Source organism: Orcinus orca, chromosome 3 (genome assembly GCF_937001465.1).
Source record: "Orcinus orca chromosome 3, mOrcOrc1.1, whole genome shotgun sequence".
NCBI lineage: Eukaryota > Metazoa > Chordata > Mammalia > Artiodactyla > Delphinidae > Orcinus > Orcinus orca.
Window position 1 is genome coordinate 135,627,441 of NC_064561.1, and position 26,946 is coordinate 135,654,386.

The window sequence follows — 26,946 nt, forward strand, 5'->3', positions numbered from 1 at the left end:
CAAGAGTGCGAATCACAAAAACACAAGAAAACTGCAGGGCTTAGGGTCCCTCAGCTTAAATATCTTTCTAGTTACCTGTCACTGGGGAACTAAAGGAGAGGCTGCCTGGCTTCCTGTCTTTTATGAGGCTACAAATCAAAACTTATAGATTATACGATAAATTATCTTGACAACCAAGTATGCAAGAATATTCATGGATCAGTAATCTATTCACAGCAAACCCACAGAGACCATTGCAATGAAAAAATTTCTTGAGTTGATATCGTAAGAAGGTTGACAGTGTTCTATTTTTCCTCAATTAATTATAATGCTGAAGAAGATTACAGTCTAGCTGTTAACCTATCTCTTCCAAAACCTCCTCTCCTGCTTGGCTAAGACAGGACAGGATAGCTTGCATTTACCCACAGTTGTCTACAAAATAGAGGTGAGATGAGTTCCCAGAAAGAAAGCAGAATGTTATTATCAAGAGAAGAGGAATGGAAGAGGAAACAAGATGGCGGGGAAGAAGGACGTGCTCTCACTCCCTCTTGCGAGAATACCAGGATCACAACTAGCTGCTGGACAATCATTGACAGGAAGACGCTGGAACTAACCAAAAAAGATACCCCACATCCAAAGACAAAGGAGAAGCCACAATGAGATGGTAGGAGGGGCGCAATCACAGTAAAATCAAATCCCATAACTGGTGGGTGGGTGACTCACAGACAGGCGAACACTTGTACCACAGGAGTTCACCCACTGGAGGGAAGGTTCTGAGCCCCACGTCAGGCTTCCCAACCTGGGGGTCTGGCAATGGGAGGAGGAATTCCTAGAGAATCAGACTTTGAAGCGTAGTGGGAATTGACTGCAGGACTTTGACAGGACTGGGGGAAACAGAGACCCCACTCTTGGAGGGCACACAAAAAGTAGTGTGTGCATTAGGACCCAGTGGAAGAAGCAGTGACCCCAGGGGAGACTGAATCAGACCTACCTGCTAGTGTTGGAGGGTCTCCTGCAGAGGCGGGGGTTGGCTCTGTTTCACCATGGGGACAAGGACACTGGCAGCAGAAGTACTGGGAAGTACTCCTTGGTGTGAGCCCTCCCAGAGTCTGTCATTAGCTCCACCAAAGAGCACACGTAGGCTCCAGTGTTGGGTTGCCTCAGGACAAACAACCAACAGGGAGGGAACCCAGCCCCACCAATCAACAGTCAAGTGGATTAAAGTTTTACTGAGTTCTGCCCACCAGAGCAACAGTCAGATCTACCCACCACCAGTCCCTCCCATCAGGAAACTTGCACAAGCCTCTTAGAAAGCCTCATCCACCAGAGGGCAGACAGCAGAAGCAAGAATTACAATCCTGCAGCCTGTGGAACAAAAATCACAGTCACAGAAAGATAGACAAGATGAAAAGGCAGAGGGCTATATAGCAGATGCAGGAACAAGATAAAACCCCAGAAAAACAACTAAATAAAATGGAGATAGGCAAACTTCCAGAAAAAGAATTCAGAATAATGATAGTGAAGATGATCCAGGACCTCGGAAAATCAATGGAGGCAAATATCGAGAAGATGCAAGAAATGTTTAACAAAGACCTGGAAGAATCAAAGAACAAACAAACAGAGATGAACAATACAATAACTGAAATGAAAACTACACTAGAAGGAATCAATAGCAGGATAACTGAGGCAGAAGAACGGATAAGTGACCTGGAAGACGGAACAGTGGAACTCACTGCTGAGGAACATAGTAAAGAAAAAAGAATGAAAAGAAATGAAGACGGACTAAGAGACTTCTGGTACAACATTAAATGCAACAACATTAGCATTATAGGGGTCCCAGAAGGAGAAGAGAGAGAGAAAGGACCAGAGAAAATATTTGAAGAGATTATAGTTGAAAAATTCCCTAACAAGGGAAAGGAAACAGCCACCCAAGTCCAGGAAGTGCAGAGAGTCCCATACAAGATAAACCTAAGGAGAAACATGCCAAGACACATAGTAATCAAATTGGCAAAAATTAAAGACAAAGAAAAATTATTGAAAGCAGCAAGGGAAAAATGACAAATAACATACAAGGGAACTCTGATAAGGTTAACGGCTGATTTCTCAGCAGAAACTCGACAAGCCAGAAGGGAGTGGCAGGATATACTTAAAGTGATGAAAGGGAAGACCCTACAACCAAGATTACTCTACCTGGCAATGATCTCATTCAGATTTGATGGAGAAGTCAAAAGCTTTACAGACAAGCAAAAGCTAAGAGAATTCAGCACCATGAAACCAGCTCTACAACAAATGCTAAAGGAACTTCTCTAAGTGGGAAACACAAGAGAAGAAAAGGACCTACAAAAACAAACCCAAAACAATTCAGAAAACGGTCATAGGAACATACATATCGATAATTACCTTAAACACGAATGGATTAAACGTTCCAAGCAAAAGACACAGGGATAGAAAAACAAGACCCATATATATGCTGTCTACAAGAGACCCACTTCAGACCTAGGGACACATACAGACTGAAAGTGAGGGGATGGAAAAAGATATTCCATGCAAATGAAAATCAAAAGAAAGCTGGAGTAGCTATACTCATATCAGATAAAATAGACTTTAAAATAAAGAATGTTACAAGAGACAAGGAAGGACACTACATAATGATCAAGGGATCAATCCAAGAAGAAGATGTAACAATTATAAATATATATGCACCCAACATAGGAGCACCTCAATACATAAGGCAACTGCTAACACCTATAAATGAGGAAATTGAGAATAACACAATAATAGTGGGGGACTTTAACACCTCATGTACACCAATGGACATATCATCCAAAATGAAAATAAATAAGGAAACAGAAGGTTTAAATGACACAGTAGACCAGATAGATTTAAACGATATTTATAGGACATTCCATTCAAAAGCAGCAGATTACACTTGCTTCTCAAGTGCGCATGGAACATTCTCCAGGATAGATCACATCTTGGGTCACAAATCAAGCCTCAGTAAATTTAAGAGAATTGAAACCATATCAAGCATCTTTTCTGACCACAACGCTATGAGATTAGAAATGAATTACAGGGGAAAAAAACGTAAAAAACACAAACACATGTAGGCTAAACAATACGTTACTAAATAACCAAGAGATCACTGAACAAATCAAAGAGGAAATCAGAAAATACCTAGAGACAAATTGCAATGAAAACACGATGATCCAAAAGCTATGGGGTGCAGCAAAAGCAGTTCTAAAAGGGAAGATTATAGCTATACAAGCCTACCTCAAGAAACAAGAAAAATCTCAAGTAAACAATATAACCTTACACCTAAAAGACCTAGAGAAAGAAGAACAAACAAAACCCAAAGTTAGCAGAAGGAAAGAAATCATAAAGATTAGAGCAGAAATAAATGAAATAGAAACAAAGAAAACAATAGCAAAGATCAATAAAACTAAAAGCTGGTTCTTTGAGAAGATAAACAAAATTGATAAACCATTAGCCAGACTCATCAAGGAAAAGAGGGAGAGGACTCAAATCAATAAAATTAGAAATGAAAAAGGAGAAGTTACAACAGACACCGCAGAAATACAAAGCATCCTAAGAGACTACTACAAGCAACTCTATGCCAATAAAATGGACAACCTGGAAGAAATGGACAAATTCTTAGAAAGGTATAACCTTCCAAGACTGAACCAGGAAGAAACAGAAAATACGAACACAGCAATCACAAGTAATGAAATTGAAACTGTGATTAAGAATCTTCCAACAAACAAAAGCAAAGGACCAGTTGGCTTCACAGGTGAATTCTATCAAACATTTTGAGAAGAGCTAACACCCATCCTTCTCAAACTCTTCCAAAAAATTGCAGAGGAAGAAACACTCCCAAACTCATTCTGTGTGGCCACCATCACCCTGATACCAAAACCAGACAAAGATACTACAAAAAGAGAAAATTACAGACCAATATCACTGATGAATATAGATGCAAAAAGCCTCAACAAAATACTAGCAAACAGAATCCAACAACACATTAAAAGGATTATACACCACAATCAAGAGGGATTGATCCCAGGGATGCAAGTACTCTTCAATATACACAAATCAATCAATGTGATACACCATATTAACAAATTGAAGAATAAAAACCATATGATCATCTCAATAGATGCAGAAAGAGATTTTGACAAAATTCAACACTGATTTATGATAAACACTCTCCAGAAAGTGGGCATAGAGGGAACCTACCTCAACATAATAAAGGCCATATAAGACAAACCCACAGCAAACATCATTCTCAATGACGAAAAACTGAAAGCATTTCCGCTAAGATTAGGAACGAGATAAGGATGTCCACTCTCACCACTATTATTTAACGTAGTTTTGGAAGTCCTAGCCATGGGAATCAGAGAAGAAAAAGAAATAAAAGGAATCCAAATCAGAAAAGAAGAAGTAAAACTGTCACTGTTTGCAGATGACATGACACTATACAGAGAGAATCCTAAAAATGCCACCAGAAAACTACTAGAGCTAATCAATGAATTTGGTAGTTTCAGGATTCAAAATTAATGCACAGAAATCTCTTGCATTCCTATACACTAATGATGAAAAATCTGAAAGAGAAATTATGTAAACAGTCCCATTTACCATTGCAACAAAAAGAATAAAATACCTAGGAATAAACCTACCTAGGGAGACAAAAGACCTGTATGCAGAAAACTATAAGACACTGATGAAAGAAATTAAAGATGATTCCAACAGATGGATAGATATACACCATGTTCTTGGATTGGAAGAATCAATACTGTGAAAATGACTCTACTACCCAAAGCAATCCACAGATTCAATGCAATCCCTATCAAATTACCAATGGCATTTTTTACGGAACTAGAACAAATCATCTTAAAATTTGTATGGAGACACAAAAGACGCCGAATAGCCAAAGCAGTCTTGAGGGAAAAAAACGGAGCTGAAGGAATCAGACTCCCTGACTTTAGACTATATTACAAAGCTACAGTAATCAAGACAATATAGTACTGGCACAAAAACAGAAACATAGATCAATGGAACAAGATAGAAAGCCCAGAGGTAAACCCACGCACCTATGGTCAACTAATCTATGACAAAGGAGGCAAAGATATACAATGCAGAAAAGACAGCCTCTTCAGTAAGTGGTGCTGGGAAAACTGGACAGCTACATGTAAAAGAATGAAATTAGAACACTCCCTAACACCATACACAAAAGTAAACTCAAAATGGATTCAAGACCTAAATCTAAGACTGGACACTATAAAACTCTTAGACGAAAACATAGGAAGAGCACTCTTTGACGTAAATCAAAGCAAGATCTTTTTTGATCCACCTCCTAGAGTAATGGAAATAAAAACAAAAATAAACAAATGAGACCTAATGAAACTTCAAAGCTTTTGCACAGCAAAGGAAACCATAAACAAGACGAAAAGACAACCCTCAGAATGGGAGAAAATATTTGCAAATGAATCAACAAAGGATTAATCTCCAAAATATATAAACAGCTCATGCAGCTCAATATTAAATAAACAAAAACCCAATCCAAAAATGGGCAGAAGACCTAAATAGACATTTCTCCAAAGAAGACATGCAGATGGGCAAGAAGCACATGAAAAGCTGCTGAACATCACTAATTATTAGAGAAATGCAAATCAAAACTACAATGAGGTATCAGCTCACACCAGTTAGAATGGGCTTAATCAGAAAATCTACAAACAACAAATGCTGGAGAGGGTGCCGAGAAAAGGGAACCCTCTTGCACTGTTGGTGGGAATGTAAATTGATACAGCCACTACAGAGAACAGTATGAAGGTTCCTTAAAAAACTAAAAATAGAATTACCATATGATCCAGCAATCCCCCCACTGAGCATATACCCAGATAAAACCATAATTCAGAAAGACACATGCACCCCAATGTTCACTGCAGCACTATTTACAATAACCAGGTCATGGAAGCAACCTAAATGCCCGTTGACAGATGAATGGATAAAGAAGGTATGGTACATATATACAATGGAATATTACTCAGCCATAAAAAGGAACGAAATTGGGTCATTTGTTGAGACGTGGTTGGATCTAGAGACTGTCATACAGAGTGAAGTAAGTCAGAAAGAGAAAAACAAATATCATATATTAACGCATATATGTGGAACTTAGAAAAATGGTACAGATGAACTGGTTTGCAGGGCAGAAATAGAGACACATATGTAGAGAACAAACGTTTGGACACCAAGGGGGGAAAGCGGCAGGGGTGTGGGGATGGTGGTATGATGAATTGGGCAATTGGGATTGACATGTAAACAGTGATGTGTATAAAACTGATGACTAATAAGAACCTGCAGTATAAAAAGACAAACAAGCAAACAAAACAACTAATACCAGACTTTCTTTGGATTATTTGTATGGAAATATGTTAATATAAATATTTGAGACATTACATGAAATTTCTAAAAATCTTATATATTCTGGTATAATGTTGTAAGTCATAATTCTAGTTATTACTTTAAAATGTATATCTCAGAAATAACTAAATTTCCTTGTCAGTTGCATTATTATGAACTTTCATCAAATCTTTAACCATGGTCATTTTTAAGTCTTTTGTCATTTACAGACAGTTCTGGGTGTATCTGATGCTTTTGCAAATATGTTCCTATAAAAGGGTTTCATCTTCAAGGAATTCATGGAAAAGACTCTGAAAGTACAGGTTTCTGGTAACTGACTATACTGGTGAACTGAATGAATAAGCATTTTCTGAACTCTAATGGAAAACTGATGAAATCATAAAAGTGCTAACAAAAGATCAAGATGAAAAAAAATTAATTACATGGGACTGAGTGAACTGATGAGGATGATTATAATTTTTGTGACTTTCTGTTTGAATAAAAAAAAAATCCCACAAGGACTCAGAGGCAAAAAATATACAAATCAATTTTCACTGCAAAGTAAAGGAGCTGTTACAGTGGAGGATTACTGGACTGAATGTCAATATTATGACATAGTATGAGTGGGTTTCGTGTTTGGTAATTGCAATCATTGTTGCTTTTGTTGTGGTCATCCATTTACAATGCTTGGTGTCAGTCTATTTATCTCTTGTAAAAATAAAATATAGTGTGTGTCTGTGAAAAAAAAAAAGAGAAGAGGAATGAATAGAAGCCAGGAGAAACAAAAATAACAGGTGCCTACAAAAAAAAAAAATAGACACCATGTCAGGTTCTGGGTTTGAAAAAAAGAGTAGAAAAAAATAGATAAGAAGTAGTTTCTGTCCTTAAGAAGCTTAAAATGTGTTTCAAGAAATAAAATGCACAGATTAAAAAGGCACTCAGCCCAGCTAGTGGGGCCTATTTAGAAGTAACAATTGAGTAACAGAGAAATAAAGACTAGAAGATCAATAGAAAATTACTGAGAGGGAAGGAAGAACTGTAGAGTGGGGTTTCATTTAGAGTCTAAGGATGACTTCAGAGAGCTCTTTAATGGCTCTAAAATGTAGACAAAATTCTATCTGTGTGTGGACGGTTAATATATGACACTTTAGCTAATCCGGTTCCATCCTTGAAGTTCTGTCCCATCATTAGTTCAACCAGTATTTACTGGACACATGCTAAGTACAAGGCACTGTTCTAGGCTCTAGAAATATAACAACGAAAAACTCATATCAATTCTCCACCCTCAAAGAAATTCTTCTAGTGAGGCAAGACTTGGGATCAGTATTGTCCTATGTTGATGGCCTATGCTGAGAATGAGCAGTGGCGCCATAGAAGTAACCAGAAAGAAAATATCCAAATCCTTGGCTTTTCAGTTTTTTAAAACTCTCAATGTACATATTTAATAGAAGGAGAATACTTTAATTTTTAAATATTTTTAAACAGCTGAATTGACATTGTAAATAGTAGAATATGTGTGAGGCATAGTTCAATCTATAGACAAAGCTGGGTACCCAAATTCATTTGCAGGACAGACTTTCTGCAATAGATCCTGAAGCCACCAGGGCCCACAGGTGGTTAAACACTGATTTAATAAAATGTACAACAGATGCATAGCTGGAATACCTGAGTTCTACTCCATCCCTGATGTTCACTGGTGCTTGTGTCTATGTTCATATTATTAACCTTTCCTATGTGCAAAATGACAATAATAATCCACACCTAGTTTAACTCATTTTGCGGTACGCGGACCTCTCACTGTTGTGGCCTCTCCCGTTGCGGAGCACAGGCTCCTGACGCGCAGGCTCAGCGGCCATGGCTCACAGGCCCAGCCTCTCCACGGGAGAGGATCTTCCCGGACCGGGGCACGAACCCATTTCCCCTGCATCAGCAGGCGGACTCTCAACCACTGCGCTACCAGGGAAGCCCCTAGGCTTTTTCTTTTTAACTAATTTTTTAGCTTGAAAATTTTCAAACCTATAGAAAAGTAAAAGAAAATTGCATGAACACTTGCATATCCCTCCCCAAGAACCACCAACTGTTACCATCCTGACCCACTCTTTCCAACCATCTCACTATCTGCCTGCTTCCCTTGGCTCATGGCCTGCTTCCTCCATCTTCAAAATCAGTAACTGAGTCCTCATATTGCCATCTCTCTGTTTCTCTCTTCTACCTCCCTCTTCAACTTATAAGGACCCTGCTGATGACACTGAGCCCACCCAAATAATCCAGGATAATCTCCAAGTCCTTAACCTTACTCCCATCTGCAAAATGCCTTTTATCATGTAAAGTAACACATTTCTGGGATTAGGGCATGAACATTTTGGGGGACTGTTTTTCTGCTACCACAGCACCACAGCATCCATTGATGATGCTTACCTAAATCAATTTAATATGTTAGAGTTTACAAAGTGGGGACTGTTCTATCATTCATTCTGCGTTTATTAGTTGGCATTATTCTACTTAAAGGAGGACAATCTTCTCTCTCAATCCCTCCCTCTATTCCTGCCCTTCTCCCTCTCCCTCTCATTTTCCCTCTCCCTATTTCTGGGTATCACTGTGGATTCATGGACTTTTTACTATGTATTACCATTACTATTCATGTTGTGTTCTTGACAAGACCCAGTTAGTCTTTGAACAGTTCATTGTTTCCTGTCACAAGAAGTTCCAGGCTCACTTTGTACTTTCCCCATTTTAGCTGTTTCTCTAAGAAATTCTGGTTTCATTTAGTAGATTATGGTATTCACAACCAAGGTCTGGGTACTAGTGGTACTTGCTGCCACTAGGGTGTCTTTGATTTTAGGTCTTTCCAGGGGAGAACAAATGTATACAGTTAGCCAGTTATCTCTCTGTGTATGTATACATACATATATACATATATATATGTTCTCTATTATTTATATAATATTTATATGTGCTTATAGCTATATACAGATATTTTAAAGTTTTAATTTATATTATAACTCCAATCTAAATTTAATACCAAGGAGTTCTTCCTTACTGTCCTTACATCCTGTATGTTGAAACTCCCTTCTCCTGGTGAAAATCCTGGCTGCCAACGATATCAACAACTTGATTCATTTATTTTATCCTAAAATACACACAAAATAGTTTTAGAATTACAATAACTGCCATTAGTTAACTACTAAATATAGTTTAAGATTTCCCTGCAGTTATTTTATTATCTTACATTATATCCAAGTACAAATAGGTGTACAAATATAATCCAATTAAATATCTTATCTATAGTTATGTTATCAGTTCAATATATAGTTAGGATTAGTATTTGTTCCTGTTAGTAAACAATTTTAAGGTTTGACTTGTTTCATCCTTTTTCATTTAATTTCATTTTTTGAATACGTAAATTGTTAAAATGGTTTAAAAGTCCAAACTATTTAAAAGGCACACTCGAAAGTCTCACTCCCTTCCCCATCCCTTTTACTCCTTTCCTACCCACCCACTATAAATCATTTTCATTCTTTTTTTTTGATTACTTTTTCATTTATTCTTTGTATATTTTTAAATAAGAAAATACGTAGACATATTCTTATATTCCCAGAAGGAGAATCCTTTATGACCAAGTTACTTCTCCTGTGCCATCCAGAGCCTCCAAGCTGTCAAGGAGAAAAGGATTGGAAGAAGGGCAGAGCCCTAACAGAGGGAGAATCGGGGAGTCAGGACAAAAGGACATAGCAGTGACCAGGAGCAGGGACCATGCAGGTGCACCACAATGGGGACATGGCTGCTCAGCAAGAAAAGCAAGCAGTGATGGAAGCAACAACCAGAAGCCCCAACACGCTGTTCATATGTCTCAGGGATACCTGCTCAAAGTAGAGCCAGAACAAGAAGCAGAGCCCCAGGGTTTAGAGGTAACCCCAGAAGCAGGAAGAGGGGAGGAAATATCAGGATTTTGTTGTTGTTGTTATTTTAAACCTCAAGTCATGGAGAAGCCACTGAAGGGATGGCTTACTGCCAGGAGCTGGATTAGGTTCCTGCTATCAGGCAGAATGCAGGCTTGAGACAGAGACAAATGCAGCAGGTAAACAAAGAAGGTTACATTTTTGCACACCACTTAGTGGCCTTGGAGAACATTGTGCATAGGAGCATTTTTTTCTGGGGAGAAAATCTATCATTTTTAACAAGATTTTCAAAAGGTCCCTGGATCAAAACAGGTTAAGAACCGAACCATTATGTTTATTTAACAGAAACAATGTAAGGGCAAGAAAAAAAAAATAGACGGAGGACCTCATTTCATTACAACAGCTGCATTTTCCATTTTACGGTATCACTGGACCCTTTGGCTCTCCTCTGTCTTATTTACCTGGACTTTCTAATCTTCACTCAGAATTTCATTCATTCTGCTGTAACTATCACACAGCTTCTTTCCTTTTTCCTGTTCCCATCTATTTTCCCCTGGTAGTCTTACATGTGTATAGTTGCATGAAAATAGTATTTCTTCCATCCAAATCATTATTAATTATTAGCTAAATATCAGTTACTCTTCTAGTCTAAGAATTATTAAGTATTCAACTAACGCTTACTGTGATTAGCACGTTCCTTTTCAATTTGTAAATCTTGATAGGTAAAAGCTTGCTTTATATGTTTATATTTTCAATAGAGCAAAGTTCTGTATTAACATATAAAGTGCATTGATATCCATTTTGAAGGATTTGTGAGAGGGAAGCAGTGTATCATGGAAAAACAGGAGATTAAGGCAGCCCTCAGTGATCTGAGGCAGGGTTCTGGGCCAGGTTACTGGGAGAACAAATAGAGGCAGACATATCTTTTGATTACGTTATGGTTCACCATCTTGCTTTCACATCAATTCTTTTAATGTCTTTATACTACGGCCTTAACAATTTTTGTGTCATCATGTGTTTAAAAATTTGTTGAAATACACAAATTCGGAGACTGTGGACTAAGACCTGTTATTCCTGATGCCACTTTCCCTTGCTTCTGGCCAGTATAGCACTCAGGCCAATTTCCCAGCAAAAAGTAAATACATAAATAATATTGTGTCCCCTTCCCCACTAGGAATTTTCAATCACATGGAGGGTTAATATAGAGTAATATACCAAGGAATGAGGGAGAGGGAGTTTTCAACAATTCATTAAAATACAATAACTTTTACATTTCAAGAACAGTTTTAAAAATCTCTCAAATATGAAGCTCACCGAATGTGTGGGTTTTACAGATGACTCCCCATCACACCCACCCCTTACACTCCTCATGGGGTGCTGAAAAAACACTGTAATCACAATATTTTAGTCTCAAAACTACACGATCACTTATAAACACTTTTTGTTGTGGTTATCCCAAATCAGTAGTTTCAAATTGTTATTATCCATCTGCATAAACCTTTTCCCTAATGAAATCCTACCTGAACCCCAAAATATAAGAGAGATAAAAACTGAGCTGTCCTGTTAGAATGGGAAAGGAATGGGCCACAGTTGTGTTTCCTTGGCCTCCCCATCACTCTGTACCATAGCTACAGAGACCTCTACAATCCTGGTTTTGTCACAAAACAGAGTAACCAATTACCCATGTGATGTTGTCAAAGATCTAGACCCATGGATTTATGGCTACTACAGGTCAGTTCACACTCATTTATTCAACATATCTTATTGAGCATCTACTATGTATCAGGCACTATTTTAAATGTTGGAAATAACAGCGGTGAATAAAACAAACTACAATCGCTACACACTGGGAGCTTTCATTATAAGGTAAAGATACACAATAAATGAAAATAAATAACTATATATAATATGTAAAATAATGATGGATCCTAAAGGGAAAAAAAATAAACCAGAAAGGGGGATAGAAAAGGTGTGTTTGGTCAGGACAGGGGATTGAAATTTTAGACTAGATGATGAAGGAAGGCTTCTTTGAGACAGTAACATTTGCATAAAATTTCTGAAGAAAGTGAGGATGGGAATCATTATCTGAAAGAAGAGCAATCAAGACAGAGAAAACAGAAATTCAAAAGCCCTGAGGCAAGAACATTCTGTGTGAAGACAGCGAGGAGGCCACAAGTGTGGCTGAGTGAGGAGGGTGAGTGGTAAGAGGTGAATTGATCTCTCAATGGTGTGGGTTGAATCACATGGAACAGCCAGTATTTGACAGTTTTTCACCTACCAAATGGCAATTTTATATAGCTCAAGCTAAACTGGCAAGCAAGTACTTAGAATAATATAAATGGATTATTCACCACGTGCAAGGGCAGGGACTAAGGATACTTAAGCAATTATTTTCCAATAGCCAGCATAATTTTTAAATCTCTAAAATAGAAGCTCTATTCACAGTCAACTAAAATATATGATGTGGCCTCAGTAATGCAGAAGACAGAGTCCTGAGTTCTGTCCTGACACCATCATACCACATAGACGCAGAGCTGTAGTTTATGTGTCTGTAAAGTGGAAATGATATGTGCCCTCCTGATCTCATCAAGTTTTGTAAGATCACTCAAGGATTTCTTTCCTTCTGCTAACTTTGGAGTTTTTTTGTTCTTCTTTCTCTAATTGCTTTAGGTGCAAGGTTAGGTTGTTTATTTGAGATGTTTCCTGTTTCTTAAGGTAGGATTGTATTGCTATAAACTTCCCTCTTAGACTGCTTTTGCTGCATCCCAGAGGTTTTGGGTCGTAGTGTTTTCATTGTCATTTGTTTCTAGGTATTTTTTGAATTCCTCTTTGATTTCTTCAGTGATCTCTTGGCTATTAAGTAGTGTATTCTTTAGCCTCCATGTGTTTCTATTTTTTACAGATCTTTTCCTGTAATTGAGATCTAGTCTCATCGTGTTGTGGTCAGAAAAGATACTTGATACGATTTCAATTTTCTTAAATTTACCAAGGCTTGATTTGTGACCCAAGATATGATCTATCCTAGAGAATGTTCCATGAGCACTTGAGAAAAATGTGTATTCTGTTGTTTTTGGATGGAACGTCCTATAAATATCAATTAAGTCCATCTTGTTTAATGTATCATTTAAAGCTTGTGTTTCCTTATTTATTTTTATTTTGGATGATCTGTCCATTGGTGAAAGTGGGGTGTTAAAGTCCCCTACTATGATTGTGTTATCATCGATTTCCCCTTTAATGGCTGTTAGTATTTGCCTTATGTATTGAGGTGCTCCTATGTTGGGTGCATAAATATTTACAATTGTTATATCTTCTCGGATCGATCCCTTGATCATTATGTAGTGTCCTTCTTTGTCTCTTCTAATAGTTTTTATCTTAAAGTCTACTTTGTCTGATATGAGAATTGCTACTCCAGCTTTCTTTTGGTTTCCATTTGCATGAAATATCTTTTTCCGTCCCCTCACTTTCAGTCTGTATGTGTCCCTAGGTCTGAAGTGGGTCTCTTGTAGACAGCATATATATGGGTCTTGTTTTTGTATCCATTCAGCCAGTCTGTGTCTTTTGGTGGGAGCGTTTAGTCCATTTACGTTTAAGGTAATTATCAATATGTATGTTCCTATTCCCATTTTCTTAATTGTTTTGGGTTTGTTATTGTAGGTCTTTTCCTTCTCTTGTGTTTCTGGCCTAGAGAAGTTCCTTTAGCATTTGTTGTAAAGCTGGTTTGGTGGTGCTGCACTCTCTCAGCTTTTGCTTGTCTGTAAAGGTTTTAATTTCTCCATCAAATCTGAATGAGATCCTTGCTGGGTAGAGTAATCTTGGTTGTAGGTTTTTCTCCTTTATCACTTTAAATATGTCCTGGCTCATTGCAGCTCTATTTACAATAGCCAGGACATGGAAGCAACCTAAGTGTCCATTAACAGATGAATGGATAAAGAAGATGTGGCACATATATACAATGGAATATTACTCAGCCATAAAAAGAAACGAAATTGAGTTATCTGTAGTGAGGTGAATGCACCTAAAGTCTGTCATACAGAGTGAAGTAAGTCAGAAAGAGAAGAACAAATACCGTATGCTAACACATATATATGGAATCTAAGAAAAAAAAAAAAAAGGTCATGAAGAACCTAGGGGTAAGACGGGAATAAAGACACAGACCTACTAGAGAATGGACTTGAGGATATGGGGAGGGGGAAAGGTAAGCTGTGACAAAGTAAGAGAGTGGCATGGACATATATACACTACCAAACGTAAAATAGATAGCTAGTGGGAAGCAGTCACATAGCACAGGGAGATCAGCTCAGTGCTTTGTGACTACCTAGAGGGGTAGAATAGGGAGGGTGGGAGGGAGGGAGATGCAAGAGGGAAGAGATATGGGAACACATGTATATGTATAACTGATTCACTTTGTTATAAAGCAGAAACTAACACACCATTGTAAAGCAATTATACTCCAATAAAGATGTTAAAAAAAAAATCACTCAAGGAAATGGGTTTATTTAGTCATTAGTCATGCCTCTAGTGACACTTGGTTAGAATTTTTCCACCTCAACCATCCACCTAGCACTACAGATCCATGAGCAAGATATATACTGGGTTGGCCAAAAACTTTGTTCGGTTTTTTTCCATAAGGTGGCTCTAGTAGCGTTTAGTTGTCTTTAACTTAATTTGAAACAATTCTGTTAGATTGATTGTGAGAGCTGTCATATTAGCCTGCATTTAAAAAAGAAAATCTTATCAAAACTGGTAAATTTTGGTGTAGCCATTTTAATATTGAAGATGGAAGAAAAAAGCAACATTTTTGGCATATTATCCTTTAAGATTTCAAGAAAGGTAAAAATGCAACTGAAATGCAAAAAGAGATTTGTGCAGTGTATGGAGAAGGTGCTGTGACTGATCAAACGTGTCAAAAGTAGTTTGTGAAGTTTCATGCTGTACATTTCTTCCTAGACAATGCTTCATGGTTGGGTAGATCAGTTGAAGTTGATAACGGTCAAATGGAGACATTAATTGACAACATTATACCACGTGGGAGATAGCCGACATACTCAAAATATCCAAATCAAGCATTGAAAATCATTTGCACCAGATTGGTTATGTTAATCGCTTTGACATTTGGGTTCCATGTAAGTTAAGCAAAGAAAACCTTCTTGACCATATTCCCGCAAGCGATTCTCTACTTAAACCTAACGAGAAAGGAGGATAGGGGAGGCCAAAGCTCATTTTTTTTGTTGCTATATGGACTTAACCGTAAGTGCTGATAAAGAACCTCTAGCGTTGATGAACAGGACTGGATCATGTGGAGGCCAAGAGACTCCCTTGGTGGTTCTGGCCCAAAGCCTATACTAAAATCAAGTTCAGCAGCCTCCTCTGCCCTTTTCCATAGCCCTCTTCCAGGAGGGTGTGCCACTCTGGGGCATGAGAAGAGCAAGCCGAGGAGGTTCATCCAAAGGAAATCAATCCAAAGGAATATAACAAAAACATACTAGCCAGTGTCAGAACATACTCTAACTTAACCACAACAGGAGGGAAATGACGTACTTCACAGAATCCCTAGGAAGGACAAGAATTAGGATAGCTTGAGGATCTGGGGAACGGCATCTCAGAGAGGGTCTCTTTCGGTCTCTAGCATTAAAAAATGACTCAGCTCCAACAATCTTCTACCCTGGAATTACTCTTCTCATGATTGTTTTTAAATCTATTTAATAACATTTCCTGATAAGTGGGTCCACAGTCAGTTGAAATTATGTGTCTTAGTGACGCCGTAAAAGGAGAATTGGCCTAAATTCAAATTCCCAGAAGGAATCCCATTAGTCTTGCTTGAGTCACTGCTCACGTTCGGACAGAGAGCTGGTACATCTTGAGTAATTATCTTATCCAGATCATATAGAATGGAGTAAGAGTAATCTCCTATGGGAAAGCAGAACCTTGTTGCAAAAAATCAGAGGAAATGCTTGCTGAATAAAAGATGTCAGATAACTACTATAACTTGCCAGGAAGAAGCCCAAGTCTTTACCACTTTGCTCAGCCCCAAAATTTATTAAGCCAAAACTCATAGTGTTTTGGCTTAATAAATGCCCATGCCTAAAATTTTGACCCGTCTTTGCAAAAAATGTGAAAGGGAGACTTAAAGCTAATTGCATAGCATACTGTGTTGTTTTTTTCCTGTAAACCTCAGTAGGGCTCAGTCAAAACAAAAAAAAAAATATGCCTGATTTTCCAAATCTTGACACTGATTCTACATATCTGCTGGAACCAATGAAACCATTAGGTAGAGCCCCTCTTGGTTTAAAACATGTTTTTGTATTGTTGTAGAAGCCTGTAAGAGGAGTCAAGACTGAAGATGAATTATATTTACCAGAAAGCCATATAGTATACACTCTGAGACATGACTTCATCCCTTTCCCCAAGCAGACCTGAAAGGGTTAAATGATATGAACCAAGTGTGAAGACAGCTCAGAAAATCTAACCTCAAAAATATAAATGTCCAAATCTCATGATATTTGCCCAAATGCCTGAAATTTTAATAATAAAAAACTCTTCATATTAATTTAATTTTTTCTAAAGTAAATTCCTTCTCTATTGACCCACAGAAAATGAAAATCTTAAAATGTATATGAAAGCATATCCCATTTCTTTGTACTTCTTATTTTGCTCAGTCCCATCAGAAGCATTTAACCTTGGTACCTAGCTAGAATCTGGGTTCTACCTTCAGCAGATAAAGCAAGGACATCATCTGCCAAAAATATGTTCCTTCAGCTCCTCCAGTCCTGTGATTTTTCTAACCCCAAATCTTCTTCATTTAACTTTCAATTCCCTGAGCTCTTAACACTCTAATTTTATATTAAGTGTTCCAACATCAGTTCCACAGAGAGGTTTTTCCTTTCCTGCAGACCAAATTAGGTCTCTGGTACATGATTTTATTCTTTTCTATACTTTCCTTTATAACGTGTCACAATCATTACTCAGTATCTTATAATTATGTAAATATGTCTGTCTCTCCCTCTGAAGTCTAAGCTCCATGAGGGTGGGAACATTGAACCTCCTCTGGTTTGCACACCACTGTAGTATCAGAGCAGAGCTTAGTGCCTAGCAAGAAGCAGGTGCTATAAACATTTGTTGGATGATTCACTCATCCATAGCCAAACACCGTCTCTTTGGGATTCTAAAGAATAGAGTGGAAGGGGACTCAGAGCTTTCCCTAGAGACCAGTAGATGAGAAAGCACTGGAAGGGAAAAATGATAGAAAAAAGAATAAAAGCAATACATCACTTAACCTACTTGGTTCTTAGGACCAGCGTTCTCTCCAATAACACTAGGTTTTAGTACAGATAACACAATATGTTCAATCTCTTCAAGTGGAAAAAATAGATTACATACATCCAAGTTCAAACTCAGTTTCAAAGTAACTGTAGCATACTTGCTTCTTGCCATCTAGCTAGTCTTTATAAATTCTATAGCTATTGGTGCCATAAAGAATGCAACAGAAAGACACGAACTACTAAACGAAACTGAATCAAGAAAAATCAATTTGAGGTTCTTTACCAATACATTTTAAAGAACATGGATTTAGCCTACATTGAATAAGAATGGTATTCAAAAGGTACTAGCTTGACAAAAACCTAAAAATACATATTGTTAAACTTGGGGTCTGGGTGTATGTAATGTCTTTTATGCCTTATTATTTCAACATTTTAGCCAAAATTTACAACAACAAGCTAAAACAGAAGTTTGTTCAGTTTCATATTAAATGTCTAGGTTGCCTTCAGGAGGGATAGGATGTCTCCAAAAGGGAGGGTGTCTACACAGCCCCAGCAGATTCCCCACTCCCACCCCAGCATCAGCTTGAGCTTGTGTTCTACATACTAGGTTTCTTCAGAAAGTTTCTTTGAAGAAAGGATGCCAAGGGTTTTTCTTTGAAAGTGCTTAAAAATAATTGAGCTAAGCTAACACACCATGTCCTTTACCTAGTTACGGATAGTTTGGAGGGGAAAATGGCCATTCTAAGTTAGTAAGGGGTTTTTTGATCATTAGGACTCAAATCTTTGTCATTATTTTCAACTACCAGCTCCTACATTTTCACAGCTTTCTTTGAAATCACCTGGGGAAGACAGTATGGGAAATCTAGAAAAATCCTCTTCCAAACACAATACCCCTCATCTCTAAATAATTCAGTGCCTGCTATTTTTTCTAAAAAATTCCCATAGCCTTGTTTTGACCTCATAGCATTTCTACCTCTGGTCAGTCACGGTATTTTTAAGACGCACTTTAGCTCAAACATTCACTTTGAAGTCCTCTGAAAGTGTCACTTTAAAGGGGAATGTTGTTTGGCAGAGTATTTGTACTTTTACACTAAGAGTTTGAAGGGTTTTATAAACCTAACTACTGAAAATAGGGGGCAAAAGTAAAAATCCCATAAAGTTTTCCAGATAATACCACACATTGATATTTGGGTTAGACCAGTTACCATCTCCACTTTTGTAACTATATCATGCATATTTGGAGCCGAAAATACTTACACTGATCCACATTACATTTAAACTAATTGTTGTTTTTTTTCCTTCGCTCGTAATCATCACTGAACAGTTTTCACATTGTCTTCTGATTAAATTGCTGCTTCACAGGAATCACTGCAATTCCTCTGGCGAGAGGTAGACAGTATACAAGTGGTTAAGATCGTAGAGGAGGGAATTGCAGTCCTTAGATTCAGATACCAGCTCTTTCACTCACTAACTCTATGACCTTGGGCAAGTTAACCTCTCTGTATCTAAGAGTCCCCATTTGTAAAATGGGAGTAAGAGAAGCATCTGCCTATAGGGTTGTTGTGAGGACTAAATTAGGGTATCTGGCCCAGTAACTGATATATAAATATTGATCACTGTTGTTACTATTTACAGATGTCAGCAATGGAGCTAGAGAGTCAATCTGGCTTCCAGGTATTTCTCAACCCAACCAGAAATTGGCCGACCATTCATTTATTTACAGACAAAAGATCTTGTGTTTTGTAAGGTAACTTTTCTGGATTATTCTCTTCAGTGGTGATGTAAAGAAAGGATATAAAAAGTGTGGGAGCTGGTGGTTAAACATCATGACAAAGAATTTCATTCAACATCAACAACAAGACATGGAAATAGGGCTTCCCTGGTGGCGCAGTGGTTGAGAATCTGCCTGCTAATGCAGGGGACACGGGTTCAAGCCCTGGTCTGGGAAGATCCCACATGCCACGGAGCAACTAGGCCCGTGAGCCACAACTACTGAGCCTGTGCTCCGCAACAAGAGAGGCCGCGATAGTGAGAGGCCCAAGCACCGCGATGAAGAGTGGCCCCCGCTTGCCACAACTAGAGAAATCCCTTGCACAGAAACGAAGACCCAACACAGCCAAAAATTAATTAATTAATTAATTAATTTTTAAAAAGACATGGAAATAACAATCTCCTTATTCAGATCCATGTTTGACACATCCAGCGTGGGCTGTATTTCCAATCAAAGTTATAGAAAGGAAGGTTGGGTTTAGTCCTACTTTTCATGTAAGTCATTCATAACTTTGTCAATCCTAAATAAATATGTCCCAATTCTTTTTAAGTGTGTTTTCATTTCCTACCTATAGCTCTTCTTAATATGTCTCAACATGTTGTCCTCAACTAAGCCAATTAATGCTTCTCTGTATTTATATTAAATGTCCCTCTCAAGTTTCTAAAGGACCTTCTCTCATCCTAGACCTTCAAGATTTTTTTGAACAAGCCCTTCTTTCTCTTATCTATGTTGTTTGTGATTTTACTGATATTAATCAGGTTTCTGCCTAGTCTTTAATTTTCCAAGTGGAGGTCTAATATTTGTAGTACATTTTCATATAGGAGCCCTTACTCTCACCCCAGTTCCCCAACCTCTTTCTCCCCATACCTACCCTTCATACACCTGTGGGTGTGCCTACACACACACACACACATACACACACACACACACACACACTCTTCAGATGCCTTTTTTTTCTGGATTTCTCTAACTTTAATATCCTTTCTGTTGTTAACTGACAAAAATTACTCCCCATATTTCTAGTACAGATGTATCATAATTTGTAGAAGAAAGAAAGATAACATCTTGTTTTCAGTATCTCCCTTGAAGATGCCCAATATTTTGTTTGACCACTTGATCTCAGTAGTATATTGAATGAATAGCCTCAGAGAACATTCTACAATGATTTCCAAGTCCTTTCGTACCAGAGTTCTGCCTTATAAAATCATCAATGGCTTTACAATTTTCCAAAATTGAGGAGAAGGATAAGTGCTGACAATAGTGCCAATTTGTAACTGAAAAACTGCTTGCTGTGTTAACTTACATGAATCCCAATAAGCAAAACAAAGAAAAACAAAAGTCCTGTAATGATGAAAATATATAATGTAGCTTTGGTTTTCTATTTGGGGTTGTTCATTACAATTTTGGCATTTCTAAAATTTGTTAGATATAATACCAAATATAAGTTGATAATATGAATTGGGGATGGCATAACAATGAGGTTGATGGGAAACAAGTTTGGCATACTATCCGACCTGATGAGAATAAAGACAGCTCAACCCTGAATGCCCTATGCCACGTGTTCAATTAGTTTGGGCTGTGACAGAGTCCCTGAACCCCTATGTCTTTACCCCGGTGAGTGAAGATGGGAAGACAAATGCTTCATCATTGAAAAGTCAAGGATTGATTCCCAAAACAGGAAAAGCCCGAAGGAGGCTATTCATGTGGTAATTCCGAATGTGCTGTTGAAGCTATAGGGGGAAAGAAATAAAGAGAAGGTTTTCTGAACTTAGAAATGCCTACAGAGGGAGTACAAATATACACCAAAGACAGCTGTTTGACCTAGATGTATCAGCTCCCTATAGCTGAATTCATCTTAGTGCACAAGACATTTACCATCTTGACTAGAGAAAAACTGCCTGTTCACGGGGGGGGGGGGGGGGGGGGGGGGGAAGCAAAGCCTTGTTATTTTTTTTTTTTTTTTTGACTTGTTATTCTCACTTGGGGAAAAAAACAATTTTCAAATGTATTGATTATTCTGAGCCATGAGTTTGCAAAAAGGAATCTTAAGAACATAAAATGAAAGGCCTGTCTATAGTTTCTGAGGAAAATAATAGTATGCTATGGAATATTTCTGCCATCCCAGGAAAGACAGTAATTGCTTGTGTAACTTGGAGCACATATTCACTGTTCTTTTTTAGAATCTTCCATTCTCCAAGATCACTTCATTAAGACAGTGGTTCTCAACATGGGCAATTTTGATCCCTGGAGGATATTTGGCAAACGTCTGGAGGCTGGGATTGCTACTGGCATCTACTGGGTAGACACCAGAGATACTGCTAAACATGCCCCAGTGCACAAAGCAATTCCCTACAACAAAAAATTATCCAGCTCAAAATGTCAATAATGCCAAAATTGGGAAACCTTGCAATTAGAGATGAGAAAGAGGTTTGAGAAAGGAAGGCTGAAAGAAAAGCCTGACTGCTGGGGCAGTGCCTTTGCAGGGGGGCTGATGAACCTCTCTCACCACTTCCTGGTTCCCCTGGAAGTCCTAGGTACCCAAAGAATTGACCAAAGCAGATCAATTTCAGTTTCATTGTACAGAATACAGGATACGGTTTCTCTAAAGCTGGTTTAGAGAATGCCATGAGGAACTAAGGCCAAATCCAAGCTTCCTCATTCTTTCCCCTAAACTGGAGGCAGCTAGTCACCCACAACAAGCCTGACCTATCTTACCTACCTAGGAGTTGCCCAGCAGCTGGCACAGTCACCCACCATGCTGAAGTATCACTTCAATACTGCTACCTCCTGGCAGGTAGAACTGAAGAGCCCTCTACTCTATGGAAACATGGTGTGTGGGTGACTAAGTGATACCCCTAGTCACCCAAACCCATAAGTGTCAAAGAGCCTTGTTTGCATGAGAATACCACAGTAGTGGGCTTGTCCAACAGCGCAAGGCAATTGTTTGTGGGTTGTTTTTTTTTAACATCTTTATTGGGGTAAAATTGCTTTACAATGGTGTGTTAGTTTCTGCTCTATAACAAAGTGAATCAGTTATACATATACATATGTTCCCATATCTCTTCCCTCTTGTGTCTCCCTCCCTCCCACCCTCCCTATCCCACCTCTCTAGGTGGACACAAAGCACCGAGCTGATTACTTAAGTATTTAAATCAGCCTTTACCCATATCTAAAATTTGTCATCAAAGGAAGAGCATATATGAGTAAATAATTTTTTTAAAATTTCCAGTTAAATTAGCAGATAGAAGAGGGGAATTAACTCAGTGGTGACAGTGATTGTTCATACCACCCGGGTTAGAGTCTCAGAAACTAGTTCTACTGAAGGAATTGCTGCATTCATTTCAACATAGGCAAAGTTAATCTACCTGATTCAGGATCCACTGCTATGAAGTTTTCTCTGGGCATATGCCTAACCATCAAAGATTGCAGGGAGAGCATAGGGAAAGAGGTGAACTGCTTCAGTAAAAGAACGACTACAAAGGAGATTAACTGGCTTACCCTGCTAAAGCCTTATCAGTGCCATATATAATGCCCTACCCATCTCCTTGAGCACATGTTGAAAAATCAATCCCTGGAGCCTTGGATAAACTTGATAGTGTCTGTTGTCTTTTCTTTTTAAACTTATTTTTATTGAATAATCTCCTCTGAGTCTTACAATATAAGACATGTTTTGCCCCAAAACATGTTTTCCATGAAATCCTTAAACTAGTCTTCTTATCCTTACTATCCTGATGTTAAATTTGCATCTGTCTTTAATATATCTGAAATTGTTACCAAATGAAATTTATAACTGATCTGACTGCATAACTCTTTAAATTCACAACTCAATTCAGTTTGTAAATTCATTTCTGTGCACTACTTTTTTCAAAAAATAATCTGCACTTGAGTGAAATATTCAAAGCATGTTGTATATTTTTAAAGAGTCTGTTTATCTATTTGTAAGAGAACACGATTTTCAAGTGTAATTTACTTTCAGTGCTTTCATCAAAAGCACCCAGGGGGATTTCATTTCTTTACCTCGAACAAATCAGAGGAATGTTATCACTACGAGTTGGCATGGGGACAGCTATTTTAAAATTTGTGAAGTATTTTAATTTGAAGATAATATATTAAAATATGTTTTTGGTGACAGCGGTTCTAATTGGAACATCTTTCTGTCTTTTTTTTCTTTTTCCTAATATAACTAATCTCTCTTTATTCTATCAAGAGTCTTTCCACTTTTCCTAATATAGCAACAAATCTTTTTTCCAATCTGCAAGACCGAAAGTTTTATGAAGTACTATACTTTTTTCCCCAGTAAAAGTAGAATTTTTCATCTCTTGAAAGAAAATGAAATAAGAACCAACAAAAAATGAGGCTAAAATCACCTTGTCAGGAATGACTGAAGGCTACAGAGAAAATGAACAAGGAAAAAGAGAAACAAACATTCAAATGAATATAAATGGATCAAGCCAGACTGAAAAGAGAAGCAAATGGGTCTCTGAGGAAAATGGCAAGGGAGCAAACATTTAGCAAGTACACAAAAGCCCCTCTGCTCAGCTCTTCTTACTTCACTGCACTTCCTTGGTAAACTTACAGACGTCTGTTGCTTATTTTATTCATGTAAACTTCCCCTGATCACTAGAGTTCCATTCTGCCTTTCTAGAAGGCAAATTAAACTGATAAGTATTTGGCTTGGCATTACCCATCCCAGGATGGGGATCTATAAGGAGGCATGAAGAGGGCACCAAGCCATGAGTGAGGAGGTCTTGGTTCTGGTCCCATGTCTACTTCTCAAAAAAAAAGTGTTTCTAAAAAATTAAGAAAAATGATACATGGTCATAGCAAATAAGTTGTTCTAGCAAGTGATGGATGTTAAGGTGTCAGTATGGTGAGTGGGGTTAAGAGGTCAGGGCATGAGCTGTCCATAGAGACATTAAACCAAACCCAGGAGCTAGCACATGGTAAGTGTTCTATAAATACTTGTTGAATGATCAAGTTAACAAATGAATGCATCTGTTGGCAGACAATGCCAGCCTGACCAGTGGAAAAAGAGAAGCTTGAACTGTTCGTTATAAGATATATAGATATAGGTATATAGATATCATCATGATTCTCATGCAAACATAAAATAAACATCTGTCAAAGATTTTTTTTTTTTTTTTTGCAGTACGCGGGCCTCTCACTGTTGTGGTCTCTCCCGTTGTGGAGCACAGGCTCCGGACGCGCAGGCTCAGTGGCCATGGCTCATGGGCCCAGCCGCTCCGCGGCATGTGGGATCTTCCCGGACCGGGGCACGAACCCGCGTCCCCTGCATCAGCAGGTGGACTCTCAACCACTGCACCACCAGGGAAGCCCCTGTCAAAGATTTTATTTAACTCATTAATTAATGGGAATCCAGTAAGATATATAAAACCAAAGAAGAGTCTGAAGAACAAACACAAATATAGGCAATCAAAAATGCTGAAATGAATTTGCTCATAGATGTAAAAACAATGAATACCCACATGATAAGCATCATTTACATCTCCACTGGATAAAGTCTGTTTGCATGTTTATGGACAAAAATAATTTGCATCACCATCAATTTTCTACAACTTGCAGAGTTATAAAGCAGTTCAAAGACAATGTGAGATACAGACCCACGGATTGAGAAGACTCCCAGCAGAGTATTTTAGACATCTTTAGCTTTCATTAAAAGGATACCATACTGGTCATAATTTTGCCCATTTTTTTTCACAGATTTGCTTGATATGGTAGAAATATGAATTATTTTCTGCCTATTTGTATTTTTATTGAACCTTCTAGCAAAACCCCAAACCTCATCAACTCGACTACTTCCTTTCTCCTTGCCTTCACCTGAGAAAATCCTATAATGATTAAAACCATAAAGTCATAACAATCACCAGCAACTGAGCCCTTGATATGACCTTCAGGAATTCTACTGAATTTCTGTGGCCATTCCGCTGTCCCACTATATACAACACCTATTCAAATATTTTCCTCTCTCAGAAAATCTCTGATCACAGTAATCTTCAAAATATTTAGCTACCAGTAAGGAATGGGAATCCGCTGATCAGAACCGGGGCTGCATGTAGCTTTGGGGTCAGACAGTGCTACCCTCTAGATGCTGGATCATGGAAAGGTCTAGGGATCCTGGGTAAGGGTGGGACACAAAAACAGAGGCAAATGGGGACTCCTAGCATAGCTTAGGAGTATTCCCATATTTTAACTACCAATATACCTATATTTCCAATTCACTCACTTCCCCCTATCTAAACAAATTACCTCACCTCCTATTCCAAAGGGAAAACTAAAGCCATTAGAAATTCCTTAGCTTTCAACTAGCAAAATTATCCTTCTTCTGCATTTACCCCATCCTCTTTTCATTCCGGGATGTAAAAAAGGAATCTGTAAGACACACAGAGAGTGTATCTGACATCTGACAGGATAACAGAGGAGAAGAAAAAGACAATATTGGGCTAAAATAATACAGTAATCCAGAGGAATGGAAGAGGACACTGAAAGGAGGTAGATACTACTGGTTAGTCTAATTTATGTTTCATACTGTAGAAACTACAGAAAACTATAGAACAAGAATGATCAAAAATACACAGCTTCTGTAAGAGGATCCCTTTGAGGAAAATGTGCTGTGAGTCACTTCAAAAGGTTGATCGAGTCATTTCCCAGCATGAGTGTATTAGGGAGCCTAATTATAAATTCAACTGAAATGAACCCAAAGGACTTTGCAATATATCAAATCCCTAAAAATAAGACTTGTATGTGTGCTTCAGACCAGCAGAGAAATTGAATTTATTTTCAGGATAGCAACAAGATAAAAAGGACCAGAAATGCTAGAAAAACTTTTTGTACTTCCACTTAGCAGGCAAGAATAAAAATTCTGTTCAGCCCTTCAGGAGTGAGAAAGAGATTCCTGTACTGGAAGTGGATCTAGATGACACTGGGAACAAAACAGATCTCTAAGAAGTAATGGATTAGGCACTAGGTTCAGTATCCTCTAATAGAACCTCAAGAAATGAAAAGTTTGGTATTGTAACGCTTAACACTGGCATTCTTAAAGACAGTTTTTATACTTGTTTTAACTAGTAGTTCTTAAACTTGAGCTTCTAGAGGGCCTGATAAAACAGACTGTTGGGCCCCACTCCCAGAGTTTCTAAATCCAATAGGTCTGGGACTCAGCCTGACAATCAGCATTTCTACAAGTTCCCAGGTATCTGGTGCAGTGGTCCAGGGACCACGCTTTGAGAATCACTGGTCTTAACTGTATTTTTAAAATAAAATAAACCAATGGGAAAATACTGATTTGAGTGAATGGAGGGGCAATAGATTAATGGTAAATTAAAAAAAAAAAACTAATTCTTTGAAGTTTTTGATCAAATGTAATGCTAATGAACTCAGTATATCACAGATGAAGAAAATAAACTGTCCTTTCTTGAAGTCCTTTCGACATATTTTTCCAGATATCACATCATTTGTTTTAAAATTTGCTCCCTATTTGTTTCCTTTTATGGCTTTTGCCATTTCCCTGAGATTTCTCTTTCTCTTACACCACTGACCTTCCTTTGGCTTCCTGATACTTGTTTTAGCCCCCTTTTTCCTTGATTCTTGGAACTCCTCTCCACACAGCACGCTGTCCTGACTG

General features: G+C 38.1%; 1 long non-coding RNA gene across 1 annotated transcript in view; it reads left to right on the forward strand.

Annotated features, from left to right (window-relative positions):
• The window catches only part of LOC125963989 (uncharacterized), a 64,061-nt gene extending 49,492 nt beyond the window's left edge, over nt 1-14,569 (forward strand). Inside the window, exon 3 of the long non-coding RNA XR_007476438.1 lies at nt 14,387-14,569. This is a non-coding gene — a long non-coding RNA (uncharacterized LOC125963989). The remainder of the gene's footprint in view (nt 1-14,386) is intronic.
• The last annotated feature ends 12,377 nt before the right edge of the window (nt 14,570-26,946 follow it).